The following is a 20572-nucleotide window of genomic DNA, read 5'->3' on the forward strand; positions in this document are numbered from 1 at the left end:
CTCAAGCGCTGTCCATTACTCATCTGTAGAGCCCGGAAGTTCAGGCATTTATTTTCGTTAAAATAGGCAGGCAAAAAGGCATTTATAATGTGGAAAATAGGCACAAAAAATGAAAAAAGGCAAAATAAACCGAAAAAGGCACATTATAAAAGCGCTTACTTTTATCTATAATTGCTGGCAAAATGTTAAAATCTACATTGGGAAGAGCATTTCAATTTTCTCCGTCTTGATTGCACATAAATACAAGGTGTTTTTTTAAGTTCTCAACATTCATTGATGGTCGTCTTGTCAGAGAGAATGTTTTTCATAATAGAAAATGATTTTTCAACTTCGACAGAAGTTATTGGAGCATACATAAAACAAGCTAAAGTAGCTGGACTCATTTTGGGTAACAGCTTTTTCACCTTTTAGAATATCACAAATTGTTTTCAATCGTTTCAAGTCCTCATTTGCACTCACTACCCGTTTGCACTTTTCCGCAACAGCTGACCACTTCCATCATCTGCTGCATAGATTCCTCGTAGATTTTCATGGATGCTATAATTGTAATTGTCTCTGGAAATGCACCATAATGTGCAAAAATAAACTTGAATAGCACAGGAGTTTTTTTCACCACGAATTGAAGCCGCTTCATTTTCTGGAAGAGTATCTATCACCTCACTGATTTTTTTCAAGGTTGTTAGCATAATATAAAGCTGCTGATAAAACTAAGCTCAGATGCAACTTCCTTAAATTTTCGGGTTCGAGAGGGAGATTTCAGAAATATCTTCTTTATGTTCGAAATCAACCTGTCCACTTCAGCAGTCAATCATGCACAAGGATATGTTAACCGAAAGGCAATATCCTATATGAGCATGAAATACATTTTTCTCACACTTTTCTCCTTCAGCAATGTTGAAACATGCATGAGTTCAATATTACTTAAATAAGGCGAAAATTATTCACATAATAAACGGAAGAAAAATAAATGCCAACAACGTTTTTTGAGAGAAAAATAATTTACATACACAATTTTTTTTAAAAAAATGGCCAAATTTCACTGAAAGAGGCAAAAATAGGCATTATAATTAAAAATAGGCAGTGGGGTCCCAAATAGGCAAAATGAAAAGGCTTCTAAAACATTCGAAACAACATAAGAAACGTATATCCGCAAAAATTTTATAAATATATGCAGTAGATAAAAAGAGGCATTTTACCAAACTTCCGGGCTCTACTTATCTGTGTTCAGTGTGTTGATACAGCTAACAGCAAAGATAATAGTAGGCAAATGGTCCATAGTTATTTTAAATTTTAAAAAAATAAATTATTATTTTAAGGATTGGAATTCTGTTGATGCGAAGGCCATGTCGTACTCTGCTTATTGATTATTTTCCTTCAATTCATGATCACCACTTTGTGGAGAAAAGACTGAATGAAAATGATGGACAATTCGTCTACTATTACTTTGCCGTTGGGTGAACGTACAACGGGCCACTGCCAGCGCATCTAGGGTTGCCAGATTTCTAAAATGAAAAACCGGAACATACAGATTATATAGACATGGATACATGGTCGTCCGGAAGGGGGGCAAAGGGGGAGCCGTGGCCCCCTGGAAAATGAAAGTCCACTAAAAATTATGTATTTCACACACACACTTTCATTTTAGCCACAATAATATGTGTTAATTATTGCATGAACACCATAAATTCAAATTTAAGCCTTTTTTTTATAGAGAACAACGCACTTTTGAGGGAAAATGTGACTTGATTGCTCCCCTGGAAAAAATCCTGCGGATATAGTTAAATTTATTTTTTATAACATTTTTAAACATTACAAAATCAATTGCTGTTTAAAGCATTGTTAATCACTAATTTTTAACATTTTGACAAAATATATTAATATTTGAGAACTCTTGGCGTCCTTTAAAAGGACATTTTTCCCAATGCATTACTATAAAATTCAGTACATGACTTATTCTCATTCACTAGAACTTGCAATATACTTTCCACTGTCGTTAAGTCCAGCTTATTTTGTTCTTTCGTCCACTGAACAGTCGTCATAGAAAATATGATGTATAAAATAATTTTGAAATTTGAATTCGTTATTTCTTTAACTAAATACGGGGCGCCCCGAGAACATATTCCGGGATACCGGGACATTTGTTTAAAAAAGGGGACAATTCCATACAGGCACATATCCAGGAATTCCTTTCGGGGGGGGGGGCTGAACACCATTTTTTAAGGGGTATAGAAAGAACCTTATAATTATATGTTTAAGGTCGGTGGTGGCAATTTGGTTCTAAAACCGGGGGGGGGGGGGGGGAGGAAAGTTTACTTTCTCTTGTTAGACAAGGCTTAGGATTAAGAGGCCATATGGAGGCAAAAAAATGGAGAGCAACTATCCCCTAAATCGTCACCACTGTGATTTTAATCAGAACGTGAAATCTGAACATTTTTTGCCACTCGACTCCGTTTCCATTAACTTTGTGTGCCGGAACCATCTTAGTATGTGTGTTCGTCCATTTCTTCCCATCAGGCATCAAAACATCTGTGTACCAGGTAACCAAAATTGTTTTTACGGAGCTGTTACACATGCACGGGATGGACAATCCACTCGACAACACGAGATTCAAACTGTGTGCTGCGAACTGGACGCAGACAGTTCTCGAATATTTCTCTGATTCGAGCCAGAACACCACTAATGTGTCTTGTCCTCTCATGTTTGCAGCTCTTTTAAAAGCCGAAACCCACCAAATTGTTCATATTCAGGCCTGAGCACTTGCAAGTGTTCAAGATTGTCTGTCACAGCTTCCGCAGTCTTGTCATATATCTTCTAGGGTGACCAGACGTCCTCTTTTGTCCGGACATGTCCTCCTTTTTAGGTGTCTGTCCGGCGTCCGGGTGGATTTTTTAGAAATTGGTAAATGTCCTTTTAGAAAGAGTAGCTATAGCAAAGCCCATAGCCAATGTGCTGCCAAGAAAATGCTTCTACATATAATGATCATCGTTTAAGGCATATTACTTGGGGTGCGTTAAGTATTCGAGCAATGCTCACCTAGCATCTTGGAGCTCAACACGATCACTTTCCCGACTGAGTCATTAATAAGATGCGGATTTAATGGTACTAAAAACCTCTGAAATAGGCACTTAAAAAGGCACTATAAACTAAGAAAAGACATTAAAATAGGCAATGAATGTAAACTTATTTCAATTTTCTTCTTACAATGCACAGACTGTATTAACTAGGGGTGTGCGGGATCCCGAGCAGTCAGGAAATAAAATACCAAATGTTCACTTTAAAAAGTCGTTAATTTTTTACGTTTTCTGCATTGTAAGTGTCTGGAACTTATCGGAAATTGTTAGTTTTTATTCCAGAAATGCAAAAATAATCACAAAGTGAAAATTACGTGTAGAATTCGAGATTTCCAGAGCTTCGGGAAATTGTAAATTTTTCCCGTCCCGAATGTCGGGATTTAAAAAATTTCCCGTCCCGACCAAAAAAAATTCTGTCCCGCACAGTTTATCCATAAAAGTACGATAACAAACTATTAATATTAATTAACATTCTTTTGATCGAAATTCACATTTGTGGGGAAAAGTAATTCTCACAAAAACAGCTTGTGGTAACTACTGTGCGAATTTGAACAAATGATGGAAAAACAATTTCCACCATTGTAACAAAAAGAATATTTTGAAATAATGTTCCAATCAATTGAGACCCTCAAATCTGGTAAATACCAGATTTCAGTCAGTACAACATCAACAAAGCCTTACATTATTGAATCTAGGGAAAGCCAAAGGCACGTAAAAAAAGCTGAAGTATGCCAAAATTGCAGAATAGCGATTTTTGAGCACGATTAATCAAAATAGGCATTTATAGGCACTATAAAAATGCGTTTTAGTACTAGAAACACCATGAAACGAACTTTAAACATTGAAGCCTATGTTTTACTACAAATGGCAAATAGGCAAAATTCGGCACCCTAGTCATTAGTATTATTCTAAGTTCTAACTCGTTGTTTCGCCCTCTGAGACTGCTGGAACGCGTAGTCTGTTAAGTTCCTTTTTGATTGATTGATTTGGTTTATTTTACTTCGCTTTTCTGCCACTTTTGGCTAATTGCTAATATGGATATGAGCGATGGTATGATGATTTTGATGAAGGGACACTCACAAAGAACACCCTGCCCAGGACTCGAATCGGTGACCGCTCTCGTTGTGACGTGGTGTGCCAACCACTCCGCTACGGGGATCGGCCAGTTCCTTTTCGAGTTATACATACACGATACAGAAACGCGTAGTGAGAATTTTGATTATTAAGTAATATTTACTTTCATGAAATAACGAAGCTAAAGTGTAAATTCAACAATTATCTTGCAAGAAAATATCCAGCTTTGAAAGGATGGAGGAAGAAACGAAAATGAGGTAAAGTGTAAGGCGGCTGTCACTTTCACCTACTGTTGAAAGAGTGATAGAAATGTTCATGGCATTAAAATCATATTTCTCTACCCAATGTAAGCAACTTAAAAATTGTAATTCGGTGTTTGGAAATAAGTTAAAGCTAATCTTACTTGTTACATTTGTATTCACTTGTGAGGATATTTCATTCTAATATCCAAGAATTAGAAAAGGAGTAAAAATATGTGCTTCAAATTGTAGATATTCTTTGTCATTTGTTAAATGACAGATTCGGAGATTGCTTTCTTTGCTTAAAGATAAGAGGAAGTTATTGAAAGAGATCACCTGAAAATTCTCTGTAAGCAAAGTGTTATTAAGATTTTTATATATTGATTAAATTAGGAGTAGTGGCAAATGTGTTGGCATTCTTTGCGGCGTCCTCTTTTTTATGACTTTGTCCTCCTTTTTCACCTGCTCGGTCCTCTTTTTTGAATGTGTGTGTCTGGTCACCCTACATATATCGGCACGAAACAAAGGAAGTCTTCTATAGAATACAGCTGGATCGCGAAACAATTAATGCACAGTGAAAACCCTTCCGTTCCCAACACATCTAATGTTTCTTCTCCCAATATGATCAAATGCTTACTCATTTAGGTATCTCCAGTGACGTGCCCAAGGGAGGGTTGGTGGGGTCATAACCCTATTTGACACAGTATTCCTTAAAAAAAGAACGTCAAAGACAGGAAAAGATGGTAAAATGAGGACGCACCACCAAAAATAGTATGCGTAACCCCTCTCCCTGCCGAAAATCGTGGGCACGCCACTCTTTATCTCGGACACATTTTTAAAAATCAACTCACCAGAATTTTTTGATCATTTCGTATTAGGACCTTTAACACGATCAAATAAATCATGAACAAGTCCTTGAATTGAACGATTAAAAGGAAATGATGTCAGAGACAACGCCATTTTTCTCATTGGATCCAAGGTTCGGTCAAAGAATTTCTATTTAGGAATGGTTCTAATTAACGCGTATTCATATCCTCAGTATATTCTAAAACGTTGCGCAGATAAACGTTTTATAAATATTGCCAGTAGTTCGACTCCTCTTATTCAAGAACATTCCCTCTCGTGCCTTCCAGAGATTAAAAATTATAACGAATCGCTCTACGTGTGGCGATACCTTTGCTGTGCAGCTTCCAAATGCTGACAAGTCTCTACATAGTGCTCAAGTTTGCTGCGACAATACTGAAAGCTCAAGAAAAGTTTACGTGCAATATTATCAACAACAACAGGGTTATAGAATTCTCCGTCTTGCCTTGATAGTATTTCTCTCCTTAAATTATCGTCACTTTATTCAAGAAGCCAAAATCCTAATTTTATCTAATGAAAACAGAAATATTTCCTGAAGGTGTGTGGGGAGGGGTGGCTCGAGCCCCCTGATTCCCACCTTGGATACGCGCTATTAACAATAACAGGGTTACAGAACATTCTTCGTCTTGCCTCGATAATTATTTCTCCTTAAATTATCGTCACATTATTCAAAAAGACAAATACCTAATTTTATCTAATGTAAACTGAAAAATTTCCTGGGGGGGGGGTCCAGCCACCTGATCTCCACCTTGAATAGGCACTATTAACAATAACAGGGATACAGAACATTCTCCGTATTGCCTCGATAATTATTTCTCTCCTTAAATTATCGTCACATTATCTTATTTCACACCACAAGAAACCAAAAACCTCATTTTATCTAGTGAAACTGAAAACTTTCGGGGGAGGGGGCTCGAGACCCCTAAGCCCCGTTGGATACGTGCTTGATCCCGTATATACGGGACGTCTGCAACTCTAAGCGCATCGTAAGTGGGGAGGCATAGCGCAACAATACTTCCTGGAGGTTGGTAAACAATACATATTTTAGGAGGGGGGGGGGTTAGCGAGTGGACTGTTGACCGATATGCCAACATAACATTTTTATATTTTTACTAACGCAGGAAACTCTATTGGCGATATATCGTGAAAAGCAACTCACGATATTGCCAATTTCTAAACATTAGCTGTATGGAATGGATATTTATGGTAGTTACCATACACGTTTCAGAGCTGCAGATAAAAAAAAAAAAAAACAATCGCCATGTGAAAATCTTCTTGCCAGTATGGAAGCTTATTGATGGCAGCTTACTGATTATCTTGTTGATAAGATATTTCGCAATGACTAGCAATTGAACTGATTTGTTGCTCAAGGTTACCTGTAGCGTCAGGCTTGGGAGAGGATTTTAAAGACTGTGCTAGTTAAAGAGTGGTTGACAGCAGATGTTGTTGGTTGTCGTTAGTGAACTTTTTAATTCCTGGTTTCAGGTAAGTGAAGTTTAATATGCCTTAATGGAACGTATACTTCAGTGTGTGTGCACGGTACATTCATGCGAGTTAGTTTTCCTCTTTTTGGGTAAAGGAAAATATCATATACGAGGGGCGTTCAAATATGAACGAGATTTCAGTTGCCAGGAAAGTAGGAAACAATGGACGTAAACACGCATCTTGTGTCGCGGTTAAGACCTGCAGTTGTTTATCGAGAATTTTCCATCTGAAGGGTATAAGGGTAAATTTATAGCTAAAATGCCCATACATTGGATCTTTACGAAAAAAAAAAAAAAGGATGTTGAGGAAATTCTTTGGATGTATGTCCATAAATCTCTGAGGACCCATTTTAGCTTGCAGTTGGTAACATATGAATCTCGCCTCGTTTCACCAGTTAGTCGAAATCAGAATGTCAGGTCCGTAGTTGAATTCCGTGTGTGTGCGCATTTAAGCATATACGTAATTCGCACGCAAACTACGTAATGCATATGTATTGACGCATTGGCGTAACTTGAGACCGAATTTTGAGGGGACAGAATCAAACCTGTAGGGGGCAAATATGTAAGCAAAAAACTCGAATTTGCTAAGATCATATAAATTGATTATTGATAATAAAGAATATAAAAATAACTAAGGATATCGCATACAAAATAAATACTCTCATGGCCATAAGTTAAGTTTTGCGGGATCCCTTACCTTATCACTTTGATGGTGCACCATATCGAATCACTACCATGTCTATTCTCACTCACACGCAGCACTGTTCTTCCTTTTTGAAGTCTGTGATCCGTTGTTGGAGGGGAAAGATGATGTTCCGGTTCGGCCGTGCTGGAGTGGTATCAAGCTCTATCTCTTCCCACTCAACATCGCCACCTGCACACCAGTTGCACTTCACCTACTCGTCTTCCAAGCGACACCCCTGCATCCCTGTATGCAAAGTTTAAGCACACCTCGTAACACACACCCTCACTCCTGTCACCCCAAAGACTCCAAACCTTCCCTTCCCTTGTGTTTTTGCAGTGTTGCCGTTTTCTTTAGCCTTGTCCAGTGGTTCTAACACACACACACACACACACTAATACACAAAAAGAAGAAAAAATAACAAAAATAACCCCTATCCAGTGAGACTTGCCCGAGGGGCGCGATTCTCTCCCCTCGCCAAGCCAAGCAAGCGACTGGGTGGGACTTTGACAAAGAAAAATAAATCCCATGAACTTCTGAGTGATAAAAGAGAAAATCAGAATTAAAAAAGAAAATTAGGGTGGCACTACAAACCTGGGGCTTAACTTTGGGGGAAGAGACTCGAAAAGTTTTCCATCCCATAAAAACAGCATCCAGGATTGTTTGCTAAATAACTGTGACGTTTGCGAAATCACAAATATTACTCTTTATAACTTTGCTCCTCAGGTCCCCTAACTCGTAAATTTTAATGAATTTGAAAATTTTGCCAAGTTACGCCTATATATTGACGTAGAAATTACACTCTAAATTATTATTATTATTTTCAATACAACAGACAAATGCCCATTTAGGGTGTTCAAATTTTGATTACAAGCCCGCAGAATCGAGTAAGGCATTTCAACCTATAATTTACATCAACAATAGCAGAGAAAAATGAAATCTTAAGTAATTAATTACAAAAGTCAGAAAAAAAGCACTGCATCCATCCCCCAGTAACCTTTCAATCTCAATTTTTCAGTTAACAATCTATCTGTATATATAAAAATGGATGTATGTATGTTTGTTCCGGTATAACTCTCGAACGCCTGGAGCAATTTCAACCAAACTTGGTACACATATGACTTACAATCTGGAAAGAAATGCTGTGGGGGTAAGACATCCCTGGCACCCGTAGGTGCGGGGGCGGGGTGGGAAAGGTTGACATGTAGAAATAATCGAAAAGGACCGATATTAGAGTGGAATCCATAGTTTTCTAGATCGCTAAGATGAATAGTGACTCTCCCAATGCCGTTCAACTCCGAGACACCCCTGGCACCCCTAGGGGTGGGGGTGGGAAGGGGTTGACATGTAAAACGACCGATACTAGTATGGAATCCATAGTTTTCGGGGTCGCTAAGATGAATAGTGACACTCCCAATGCCGTTCAACTCCAAGTTCATTTTACACTATAGTTAGAATTCATTATTTTCCTGTCTAATAGAAGATTGGGATAAATAAATACCCGGGCAACGTCGGGTAATCAGCTAGTTATGAATAAAATTCGATTGTTCTGTAATGTATGCTAACTTTTTTGCCTATTTCAATTGGATTTAACTCCTTTTTTGTTATTCAATAAATATTCAATTATTTATCTATTTGAAATTAATTTCCTTGCCAGGGCAATTATTTTTATGCAGATTTTGGCGATCTTATTTACACGTAAGCTAGGTAATGAATGTGTGCTGTTTTTATCTATTTTTTCACCATCTTTTTACCTATTCATGTAATAATAATAATACAATATTATTTAATTTACATTTTAATTAATGTTATTTTAATTTTATTATTCTAATTATATTATTATTATTATTGAAACACTTGGTCGGACCCCCAGAAATGTATTTCTAGATACGTGCCTGTTCGGTGCATCTTCTGACACTACAATGAAGCAATGCTATCGGAGGAGATTTTGAAACATGGAAACAAATCCAGCTGATGGGGCTCCTTCTAGTCACGGCCTAGCTACGGTATTGACCAGTGACGACGCCAGAGGGGGCTGGCACCCCCCTCGTCCGTCCCCCCAACTGAAGTTAATTAAATATCGAATAATAAGAGAGTTCATTTCTAAGAGTATGACGATTTCCACCTTTTCTAAGTGATGTATTCTGCATATCACATAAGACCAACTTGACTAACAAAAATTAATTTTGTTTTAGTATATATGCGTGTCTGACTTTCGTTCAAGATTTTAGCGACGACCTGGGCATAGGTGATTTCTCATTCATTTATGTTCTGTAATCGTCGCGATTAACCTAAGTTTTAACCATATCTAAAAACTGGAAAGAAGCGTTAGGCCTAAATGTGGATGGTTTTAGAACATCACGAACATTCTGAGGACCACAAAACATCATCTGTAGTACGGGCAAATTATTCTAATCGTGGGTCGTTAGTGACAACGCTAATTAGGAAAAGACATTCAAACGTGATTCAAGATTTGGTTGGTTGGTTGATTTGATGTTTTAAGTCCACTTTATGCACAGTAAGGATAATCGGGACTGTACCTACAGTTTGAAGTGCCTCCACCGAGTATCGAACCCGGGCCCAAAGGTGATCCAAGAAAACCGACACTGTAGGTACGTATCAGTTGTTGTGGATGCATCGCAGTTTCTTACTATTCAGGGACTTGATTTTCGAGATGATGAGTCTGAGGCAAACCTTAACAAAGGGAATTTCTTCGATACTCTTGAAGTTAATTTCAAAATGAGGGAATATTCGGAAATGTATTGAACTTGAACCTTAAAATGCAAATTACTCAAAATTCGATTCAAAACAAATTAATCTGCGTAATATCCACACTTATTCTCAGCAAAATAAGCTAGGAAGTGGAAGAGGCGAAAGTATTCGCACTGATGTCAAATGAAACAAAATACATTGCGAGAAAGGAACAGGACAGATATTTGTATCGCGGGCGGGTAAAAGAACGCTTTTTAGGATTTGCCACTCTTCAATCATTAGATGCAGGTTCGCTCTTTCTCGTACATATCAACATCGAAGAACGTCTTCCCAAGAACTCCATAGGTGCCTGTAATTGTGTAGCACAAACATGCGTTGGAGTGGTAGAGTAAGAGGTAGCCTATACCAGGGTGAGAATATTTCTTGAATTATGAGTTAACCGTAAACCTTTTGCAGATTTTTAATTCTGTGATAACGTTTCCCTGAAAGGTGAAACACAGATTTTGCCCAAAATTCTTCAGCGTTACGAAGATGGAACGAAAGTACTAAACTTAATGAATTTCTTCGAAATCCTAGGGAAGTATAAATTGGCATTTAAGAAGGTTCACACTCTAGTTGTATTCTCTTTAACAATTCCAGTTTCCAATCCGGCGTGTGAAAGAACCTTTTCGTCTTTGAAACCTTTGAAAAGCCTTGCTCGAAACAGGATGCTGGATGCCAGCTGCCTCATTTGGCTGTCCTTGCTATTGAGAAGAAATGTCAAGTCCTGGACGTACCAAAGGTGGGCAATGTGTTCTCCAAAGCACATACAGCATAATTTTCATGCAGAATTGCACTTCACTAAGTGACTTTCGTTGTTTCCAATACTTAAGAAAATTAATTTCTTCCAACGTCATGTTTATTTTGCAAGGAAATTAAACTCTTCGAAACATTTTGTTTTCGTCATTTATATTATTATCTTATAACTTGATTTATATTAGTAGTTTCATCTCAAGAAAGACGATGTATTGTAAAATTATAAGTGTCTTCCAATACTGAAATAGGCCACTAGAAACAATGCAACTTGCGGAGTTTCCACGAATAAAAAAAAAGAATTAATGCCTTAATTAAAGCGAATCACATGGAGATAAACTCGTAATCAAGAAGTAAATTTAGGCAGTAAACGTCCACTCTAAATAAAGGACAAATACAAAACATTATACATGAATAGAATATATATCTATATGTAGTGTTTTCGGGCGTTTTAATGTGACTGTCCCCCAACAATATTTTGTCGCCCCTCTTACGCCCCCCCCCCATCACTTTTCCCTGGCGCCGTCACTGGAATTGACTATCCTCGTGTTGTTCTAAAGACCTGTTTTACCCTAGGAGTCTTCTGAAGGAAGAGAAGTTTACGTTTGACGGGACTATCTCGTTGTCTGACGTACTCTTTTACTGGTTATGTCTTTGAAATTAACGAAGGCATTCATTTAGAATCTACGGCCAGAGTCTGCCAATACTTAAGGCGGTGAGAACCAATTGATCTAACGAACGTTAGAATCTTGCCCTTCTCGAAATGTTTTCACCCAAATAAACATGCTTGCTTGAGAGAAACATTCATATCCACAAAGAGCGCTTTAAGACTCGACGCAGGCTAAGTGAAAGTCATTCCCTAAAGACTGGTTTACATTTGACCAGTAGACAGGGCAGTAGCTGGGGCGATTTGCTCCACTGTCTTTCGAACCACTTTTTTTTTTTTTTTTTGTCAAGTGTTTACTCGGTTCCAGTAAAGTCGGATAGTAGAATGAATCCCTTTGTGGTCTTTGACGGCGATATCGTGTAAAAATGTGCATTACGTAATTTCCAAATAAGCTGAATGGAATTCAGTATCTTTTATCTTCTACAATGTCCCTAAGACTACAACTTAAACAACAGTATTTTTCTTAAAGCTTTGCTTTATAACTCTGGCGCACCTTATTTTATTTATGTATTTCTCAAATTTGTTTTCCAGTCATAATCAAGTCCTTTACAGATCCACAAACGTTATGATGTAGATTCGGAGGTATAGCGAAAGTTCTCCGTGCTTATAGCACCGTGTCATGAAGGGGATGAAGGGCCACACACGTTCTCGATCTAGGCCATTTTGGAGGTGATGTGATCAGCACCTCGCTCTGACCGCCTTTATCCCCCAGGATTGTCCCCAGGTACCCATTGATTTAAGACTGGGTGCACCCCGGAGCAGCATTGTGCACTTCCGTGTGAGGAAAGCGGAAGAGGGTGGGAGGCAGTCGACCCAGTGTCCCTTTACAGTAGGAGAGTAGCTCGCTTTGCCTTACTTGCACGTTTACTCGGCCAATGTAAACCAGCCTTTAGTCAGTCATTCAGAGAAAATGCTCAGTTTCTATCATAGCGCACGCACAAGCGGCCATGAAAGACACAACTATCTCCCCTAAAGACTTCTCTGCCTACCGTTCTGGCATAAGTGGTTCTGAGTTCGAATCCCTGGTGATACCTCTTTTCCTCTTTGCAAACAAAAGTGTTAAAGTTAGCGTAAACTATCGAACTAAATCTAACTAGAGAAAGAAGTAATATTTTTAATGGGATAGTCAGCAGTGGCCTATTTAGATATTTCGATTTTGTGGACGGGGTGTAAAAAGGTATATTCTGTACGAAAGTAAGAGTAAATCAAACCTTGGTAGAAAGTTTTAGGTAGAGAATCAGTTTTAGAAGTCCTTTTTATGCACAGGTATAGGCTAATCGGGACAGGATCTACAGTGTAAAGTGGGAACCGAATCACTGAAATATGATGGTCGAAGTTGTACATTTCTTCCCCATTGTTTAATTTGTAACCAGAAGCTATCACCAACGTAAGTTCCTATGAGGAAACAAAACAAGAAATGAAAAAAAGCAGCTCTTGAGCTCATGTTCTTGGGTATTGCAACATGCGTGCATGCTTGAGGGATTAGGAGATCAGTCTTCGTCTTGCTCAGAAGGATGATGGGACGAGTTTTTACGCCTGTTGGTCCGAGATGAGGAACGTGCTGTGCTCTCGACAAGTTAGGTGAGGACGGGAGTTGCTTAATGGCTTTAGATTTACTTGTCAAGCTGATGTCTGTTGTCGTTTACTGTTTTTCAACCCGTTCGCCTGTGGTTAAGAGGGGTAACGATCAACCTGCGTCAACTGTCATGTGGTAGGCTATGTGAATCTAAATGTTTTGAAGAGGGTTAAGGATGAATAACGTGGCAATGGAGAAGTTGTTACCTTTTTAACGGAAATTATGAAGGCAAGGAAATATGAAATACATTGTACTCAATCAAAACATTTTAAAAGAACTGGTAATACTCATGTTATTATCAGTGATACAGTTGAGACTGCTTTATACAGTATGTAACTCAGTTCTGCGTAATTTTGTTATACACGTCAATTGCTGTAGGTCCCGGCAAAATATAATTTTAAAACGTGTTAATTAAACCTTATTTGTACGTTATGCATTTATACGTAATTGGTGTTATACGTACTAATTTTCATAAAATACAGTCGATTTGTACGTAACCAAGCTACAACAATATCATAGAAGCGACAGTTTTCAGTTGCTACTGGTCGGCCATGGAGAACAGCAAGAGGAAAAGTTATACGCTTGACTAGAAGGTAACATTTATACGGAAGTGGGTGCTAATCCACATAAGTCTAAAACTGAAATAGCTGCAGATTTAGGCATCGCCATACCACACTTTGCACAGTCATTAGTGAAAGAAATGCTATTTCAGACGTTTTTTTAATTGGTAGTAAAACTATAAAACTATAGTGTCTACTCTAGTATTTCAGTATCAAAATGTTCACTAATAAAGTGGAAAATGAAATGTATTCAAGAATCAAACTTTTAGGTTTGTTAATTTACCACTTTGTGACAGAAATAACCTGTATCTTGTTCCTGAAAAAGAGGTACAATTACAGTATTTTAATAATGATATGGCATGGCATCTAAATCTGATATGTAAGTAATTCTCAACATAGGTATTATTTTCTCTTCACCTTGACATACGTATAACTCAGGTTAAACTGTATATCGATATAAATATCGTAAACCTTGTCTAAATAGTATCCAAGTTCCTTGAAAATTTAACATGTTCATCAAAAAATAAAAAAAAATATAAGATTCACACAGAACAAAACCTCACAAACGCTGGAAGAAATGGAACACGTAATTGAAAGTATCGGAAGAATTTGCTAATGAAGTGAGCATTCATTTCAAGCAACTTAGAATCATCAGGTGCATGCATGCAACGCGCTCACACACACACACACACACACACACACACCATCACACACACACAACGTATGCAGCCAGGTTTCGTAAACAGTACAAGTAGCACTTGCATAGAACAGAACATAATACCAAATTCCGAAAGAAAAAATGTTAGGAATACAAGAATACAAACAATTCTGAACCTACAGAATGGATTTAAAAAAAATCGGATCAGTGTTTCAAAATATTTTGCTCATTATAATAGTACATTTCTGTGCACGATTTAAGCATTCAAAATATGATTACAGCGAAGATGTTCTGCCGAATAAGTTCTGACAAAAAGTCCGCGAGATTTTAAAATCTAACTTCCCTCCCATCTTGAAGCATCTGAGAATGAGAGTGAGGTTAGCTCTCAGTAGCTCCAGATATGATCTGACCGATAACTGTATCATCTGTCAGGAGGGAAGCTGTAAAGTTAAAAGAATGATTATCTCAATCAAACTTCGTTTAACTCATTGTGGCATTGTCAACAGGAATATGGGCACTTAACGTTAAGAAAAGGGATGGATTGAATACAACGAAAATGATTGACAAATTATTAGATAGCAGTTACAAAAAGTTGCTAAAGTGCACTTTATGCTCAGTTAATCTTGACTGGACATATATTTTAAAGTGTGAGCCTCTATCGGGGAACAAACCCGAGACCGCTGAATTGCAAGGTGACAGCATTACGCCATCGGTGAGGGCTCTGTGCGCTCTATCCAGTCGAATCTGACATTGTAATTCACATGAACAGGTGAATTGCTAATATATTTACAACTATTGGCCCACGATAACAATATTACTAATAATTATAACATTGGCAGTGAGAATAAATGTTTACCAGTTTATGTGTCTACTACTGATAACTCATTTTGCACGTTTCTTTATTCAAATTTGCAAGCAAATTAACGAGTTCCTTCACGTAACATTTCGGGAGAACACACGCTCCCTTCGTCAGACATTCATTCGTAAATTGATCATCTTTAATTTACAAATTAATGTCTGGCGAAGGTAGGGCAGGGAGTGTTTCCAAGAAATTTACGTGAATGAGCGTGTCAATGTGCTTGTAGGCTAACAAAGATAAATTAGAGAACCTAACCTAAACTACGGGCCAAAACAGGTATTGATTGCGTAAAGCATTCCAACTAAACCTAACGGAACCGCTCCTTCTCCCTCCCCCTTCTGTCCTCGGCATTGTGTGGGGGTGAGGGGGTGGGGAGGCAGTTCTTCTCATAAAAATAGCATGCAGGATTATTTGCTAAATAAATGTTACATTTGCGAAGTTGCAAATTATTACTTCGCTCCTCAGGTCGCAGGAGATTAAACCTGAGATTTTTTTTTGGGGGGGGGGCGCAAGTTCCCCATTTACCCCCGCTTAGTTACGCCTATGGTAAGTGGAACTGTGTATGTACATTGTTGAAAGTCAACATAGTCTTCTTGAATAAAAATGATCTACGATGCATTTAGTTAACAAATATTGCTGACGCATAGTTTAGTCAGCCTCACTTTCTCCTTCCTCGAAACAGTGTCACGGTATCTAGTGACATGTGAAACGCAGTTCGATATAAATTATTTTTTGTTTATTGATTCATTTTATGCACAAACATGAAAGTGTGAGGTTTGATTTATTTTGTGAATAAACTTGTATCCGAGCCAGACGTCGGGAGTTGGGGACGAGTTTTTCTTGAGTGACAGCCGCCGCTTAGAACATGACATATTTGCACCAACACGGAGATAAGGAAAGATTATTTTCGCCGCTACCGGGCTTGAGTCGCAGCAGGCGTTCGAACCCATGTTCACGGATGACCAGGAAAACCAGCTGGAGCCCAAGCCTGCAATGATCGAAGACGCGCACTTGACCGCGTTTCAAGACAATGGAGAGAGGTCATTTCCATCCCTCTGAAACAGAAGCCAAGCCACTAGAGCGCCCTTTTCAACGGAAGAATTCGAATCTCTTATATATAGGCAGTACTATGATTCCAGACACAGTTTTACCCGGATTTCATAGAGAGAGCATTTCCGCGCTACACTCTCGCGTGATCATTGTTTTGCGTCCGTGGACTTCGTTTCCTTACGTACTGTGAGCGACTTGCAGATAGAGAGTTACCAGTGTGCGCCTTATTTTGGTGAAGATTACGCGGTGATTTGTTTTTGCCAAGCGTGGACTACATAAGGATGGAGGGCTAAAGAAGATAGAGAAGGGAGGCCGTCGCTTCCCTGACACCTGCAACGACGCCGAAGCCAGTCAGACGACGCCGAAACCAAACACTGCCCAAAGCCCGAAGGACGCTTTCAGATCGACGTCCCAACCGAAGCTCGTTACCAGAGAGAGAGAGAGGGAAGGACGATTCCAGAACGACGCCCAAACGAGGCATGTCACCAGAGAGAGATGATTGCAGATCGACGTCCAATTGATGCCCGACACTGGAGAGATTCCTGACCGGCGCGTGACCACGTACATCCGACGCTAGTGGCAAGAGGAACGCCCGAAGTACTAAGGAGGTGCAAGTACACCAGATCGTCGCAATTATTCCTCGTCGCGATCGACCTCGGAGGACAATTTCGCCACAAAGGAACCGTGTACAAGTCCCGCGTCCAGGAGAGATGAATGACCACGCCATGTAGCAGAGTCTGGTACAGTATACTTCAGAGGGTCTCATGTCCATGTAAACGTGCGTCGTTAGTATCAACACCGTACAGTTAACGCCGAAGTCTCACTTATTCGCAAAGTTACTCAGGAAACCCCGAACCTAACCCCCGCGTCTGATAATTTTTGGTATTGTTATAAAAAAGAGTTATTTCATGTTCAGATGTTCTAATTTAATTGTCTGCATTCAGGGCTAGAAGCTCCATTTCATTTCTTTAATATTTAGTATAAATTGTCAAAGTGTGCTCCATTTCTTGTGTAACCGACCGCCCCGTCGCGCCATTTAACTTGTCAATAGTTGACTGATGAGTCCTTTTTAATTGTGGAAAGCGTAGTTGTTTTTATTGCAAGGTCGTGTGCGTGAAATAGTATTATTTGTTGCATAGTGGTTTTTAAGGTAATTTTTGCTCGCGCCGACGATTGATTTGTGTATTTCCGGCAGCTGGAGCCAATTAAGTTTTTGCATCCCTATGTAATTGTGTAGTTGTTCTCATTGGACGAGAGAGGCTTATGTGTAATACCCCCGTCCGAGAAACTTGTATAATGTCGTGCTTACGACTCGATGCATACGTTCATTCGAAGGAAAGATTTAACCACGCCGACCCAATTGTCTTAGTTAACCGCTTTCCGAGGGGCTGGCACTTAAGTTAATTTAAAAGAGCACAGGAGCTGGCAGACAAATGCCCTAAATTCACATAAAGGTTTAAAAATTAAAAGGAATGATATGTTAATGAGATCCATGATTTGTACCCATACTTCACATGTAAAAATACCTCATGTGTGTGAAAGAGAGATAGAGTGAATGTTGTGAGAGTGAGGAGGCTTTGTAAACAGTTGTTGATTGCAATATTTTTTTGTTGTTACAATATATATTCACTTTTTTACCGTTCGTCAGTGTTGTTATTTGACGTTTTTCAGGTACCAGATATTATGCTATTAGTGTTTTATGATTGTTCGAATCCACATATCAAAGGTAAACAAAACAGTGTAACTTTTCAAGGTATTAATCTCCGCCTCGCAATAGTATGACAATAAACGACCGTCTCAGTACCGAACTTGATAACTGGACCGTGAGTCACGACCGGTTTCCCGTACACATAACGACGTTTGGCCCCGTGCCGGGGTATGATTGACACGTCATTTCGGGGACCGTGAGTGCACTCGTTACAACAGTCTACGTTCACTGTATCTATGTGTTTTGGAGTGTATGTGGTAAATCATAATCCATCACCCTTGTTACTATTCACGTTAGTGAAGTTATTATGTTCTTACTGTATTTACATATTTCTCATGTGGAATATCATCACTATGTTCATCTTTGTTTATTTTTACATAATTAAAAAAAAAACTACTTGATGTGACTTCAATGTAACCATATTTGCAATATAACAATAGGCTATATTTGCCTTTACATAATTGCTTACATGTAAAACTATCGTCTGTGCAATGCGCCATGCCACGAAGGCGCATAGCATAGGGGATGTCGAAGTAGGCTCCATATATTCTCGATCTCGGCCATAGTGGAGGTAGTGTGATCAGCAACACACTTCGGCCGCTTTTACGCTCCCAGGATTACCCCCAGGTACACATTAAAGAGGCCGAGTGAATCCAAGGGCTACTTTATGCAGGGACATTGTCGGAGCAGAGATACATATTATATATTTTTTAAAATATTGGGAGTTACCATCAACTCCATGTTACTATTGAAGAGTGGCTAGTGCATGTTACCCACGACCACGAAACATTAAAAACAATTAATTTCATAACCAGCGAAGCGCATATGTCCTGAAAAAGTCACCGACCTTAGCCTAGGCTAAGGTAAAGAACCACATTGAAAAATGGAATCAGAAGTTCATTGTGCTGAGTTTATTGAACCTCAGTTTAACGTTTGCTTTAATCCCAGTAGCCACGTTACGCCACGTTGATGTCCTCCGAGTTGCACAAGGGCAGGAACCGGAAGGTAGAGAGAGACCCCATCTCCTAATTCGGCAGCTTACACATACGTGGTGGTTGGAGAGAAAGCGTCAACAAACACCTGATAAACCAACGAACTTGTCCCCCATGTCAATAAAGAGAGAGCAACGTTATTAAGTAGCTGTCCGTCCAGCCTTGGGAATGCTAATAAGATTTAGCAACAGTAATGCTTAGTAGATCGAATGCCATCTCCTACTGTGCCGTTGCCTTCGGGATAGGTTAACAGCCTGATTGTGACGTCATGGCTGATAGATCAACGTTCATACTAACGTGAACGATCATCAGTTGATGGGAACACTCTTTGCGGACTAGGCTGCAAAAGCAAGCTGTTTTCTGACGTGCCGTTACACCAAGTGAGCCTACAGTAGCTGGACTGGACGTGGGACGAGATATTGCGTTGTACATCCGCGAAAAAATTGCGACGGATGTTAGAATATGACGATCCATTCACGCAGCTATTGAATAGATTCGTTACAAAAAACGACAAACGGAAATAGCTCTCATTCATGTTCATTTTTCCTCGAATGAACCGAGCAAGAAGAGTTAGTTTTGACTTTCGTGTTTCGTTCTGGGCATCTGGTTTCGACTGTTCTATCATGGTCAGAGCCACACGGATTTTGATTTGAGTTCAGGTAAGTTTCTTCCAGATTTAATGGAGCCACTTACAGTTTTATAATACTTTATATCCTTAGACAGTTACTTGATGATAACTTCGTGAGCTGTTGATGTAACATAGACAAAGGATCTTCAACACCAAGTACTCGTTCAAAGTTTCGTATTGGAGTACGGATCTAAGCATGAGTATTAGGCAACTGGAATAGGGAGGCATGGAAGTATGGATCATTATCGACTACAACCATAGGTGGTGTTTTTAAGTATTGCATTTATCTGTTCTTGAGTTCTCCAACCATTAAGATTGGCTTACTTGAATAGTGAGATCAATAGGTGATTGCATTGCTCTACAGTTATCGTCTAGGTTACCATGGTATGGATCTTGCAATCCATAACACAATTTCCATTTCGGTTTATGAAGGCTTTCTCCGGAACTGGCATTGACTCGGGTTGGATTAGCAGGGGAGACTCTGTGTTTCGAAATGAGGATCGTTTTTCTACGCATAAAGTGTTTCTATTGTTAAATTCCACGTCTCTGCTAAGGGCTGGCTTTTATTCTTGATTTGTTTGTTTTTCGTTAGTACCTTTTGCTTGTGTGCACACTATGATATTTCAAAATTTTCAGTGGGAGGTAGTTTAAGTTAGTTCTTTTGAAGCATCAGGATATTTTGATCTCCCAATGGCTTATAACTTTACAACTACAGAGCGGGATGCAGTAACCGGAGGCAGAATTTCCCCTCATTCACCCTTCAAATACCACTCTACATGTGCATGCAGACAGAATACCAGAAACGACGCTAAGTCTCGAAGAAGGGGGCATAGACATTGTGAAACAGGAAATAAACGTTGACTTATTTTGAATGTCATTTGTACAGTACCGAGTTAGAGTGAATTGGAAGTCAGGCAAAAATTATACAGAAAAGGGAACTTAGAATGTGAATCAAC

The 20572-nt window shown here is 39.0% G+C and overlaps 1 protein-coding gene across 1 annotated transcript in view; it reads left to right on the plus strand.

The window, feature by feature from the left end:
• The first annotated feature begins 6676 nt into the window (after positions 1 to 6676).
• The window catches only part of LOC146004216 (putative transporter slc-17.2), a 62329-nt gene continuing 48433 nt past the window's right edge, over positions 6677 to 20572 (plus strand). Inside the window, exon 1 of the mRNA XM_083142896.1 lies at positions 6677 to 6733. The gene's annotated coding sequence lies outside the window, so the exon portion shown is untranslated. The remainder of the gene's footprint in view (positions 6734 to 20572) is intronic.

This window comes from Lepisma saccharinum, chromosome 1, assembly GCF_977018435.1.
Source record: "Lepisma saccharinum chromosome 1, izLepSacc3.1, whole genome shotgun sequence".
NCBI classification, from domain to species: Eukaryota; Metazoa; Arthropoda; class Insecta; order Zygentoma; family Lepismatidae; genus Lepisma; species Lepisma saccharinum.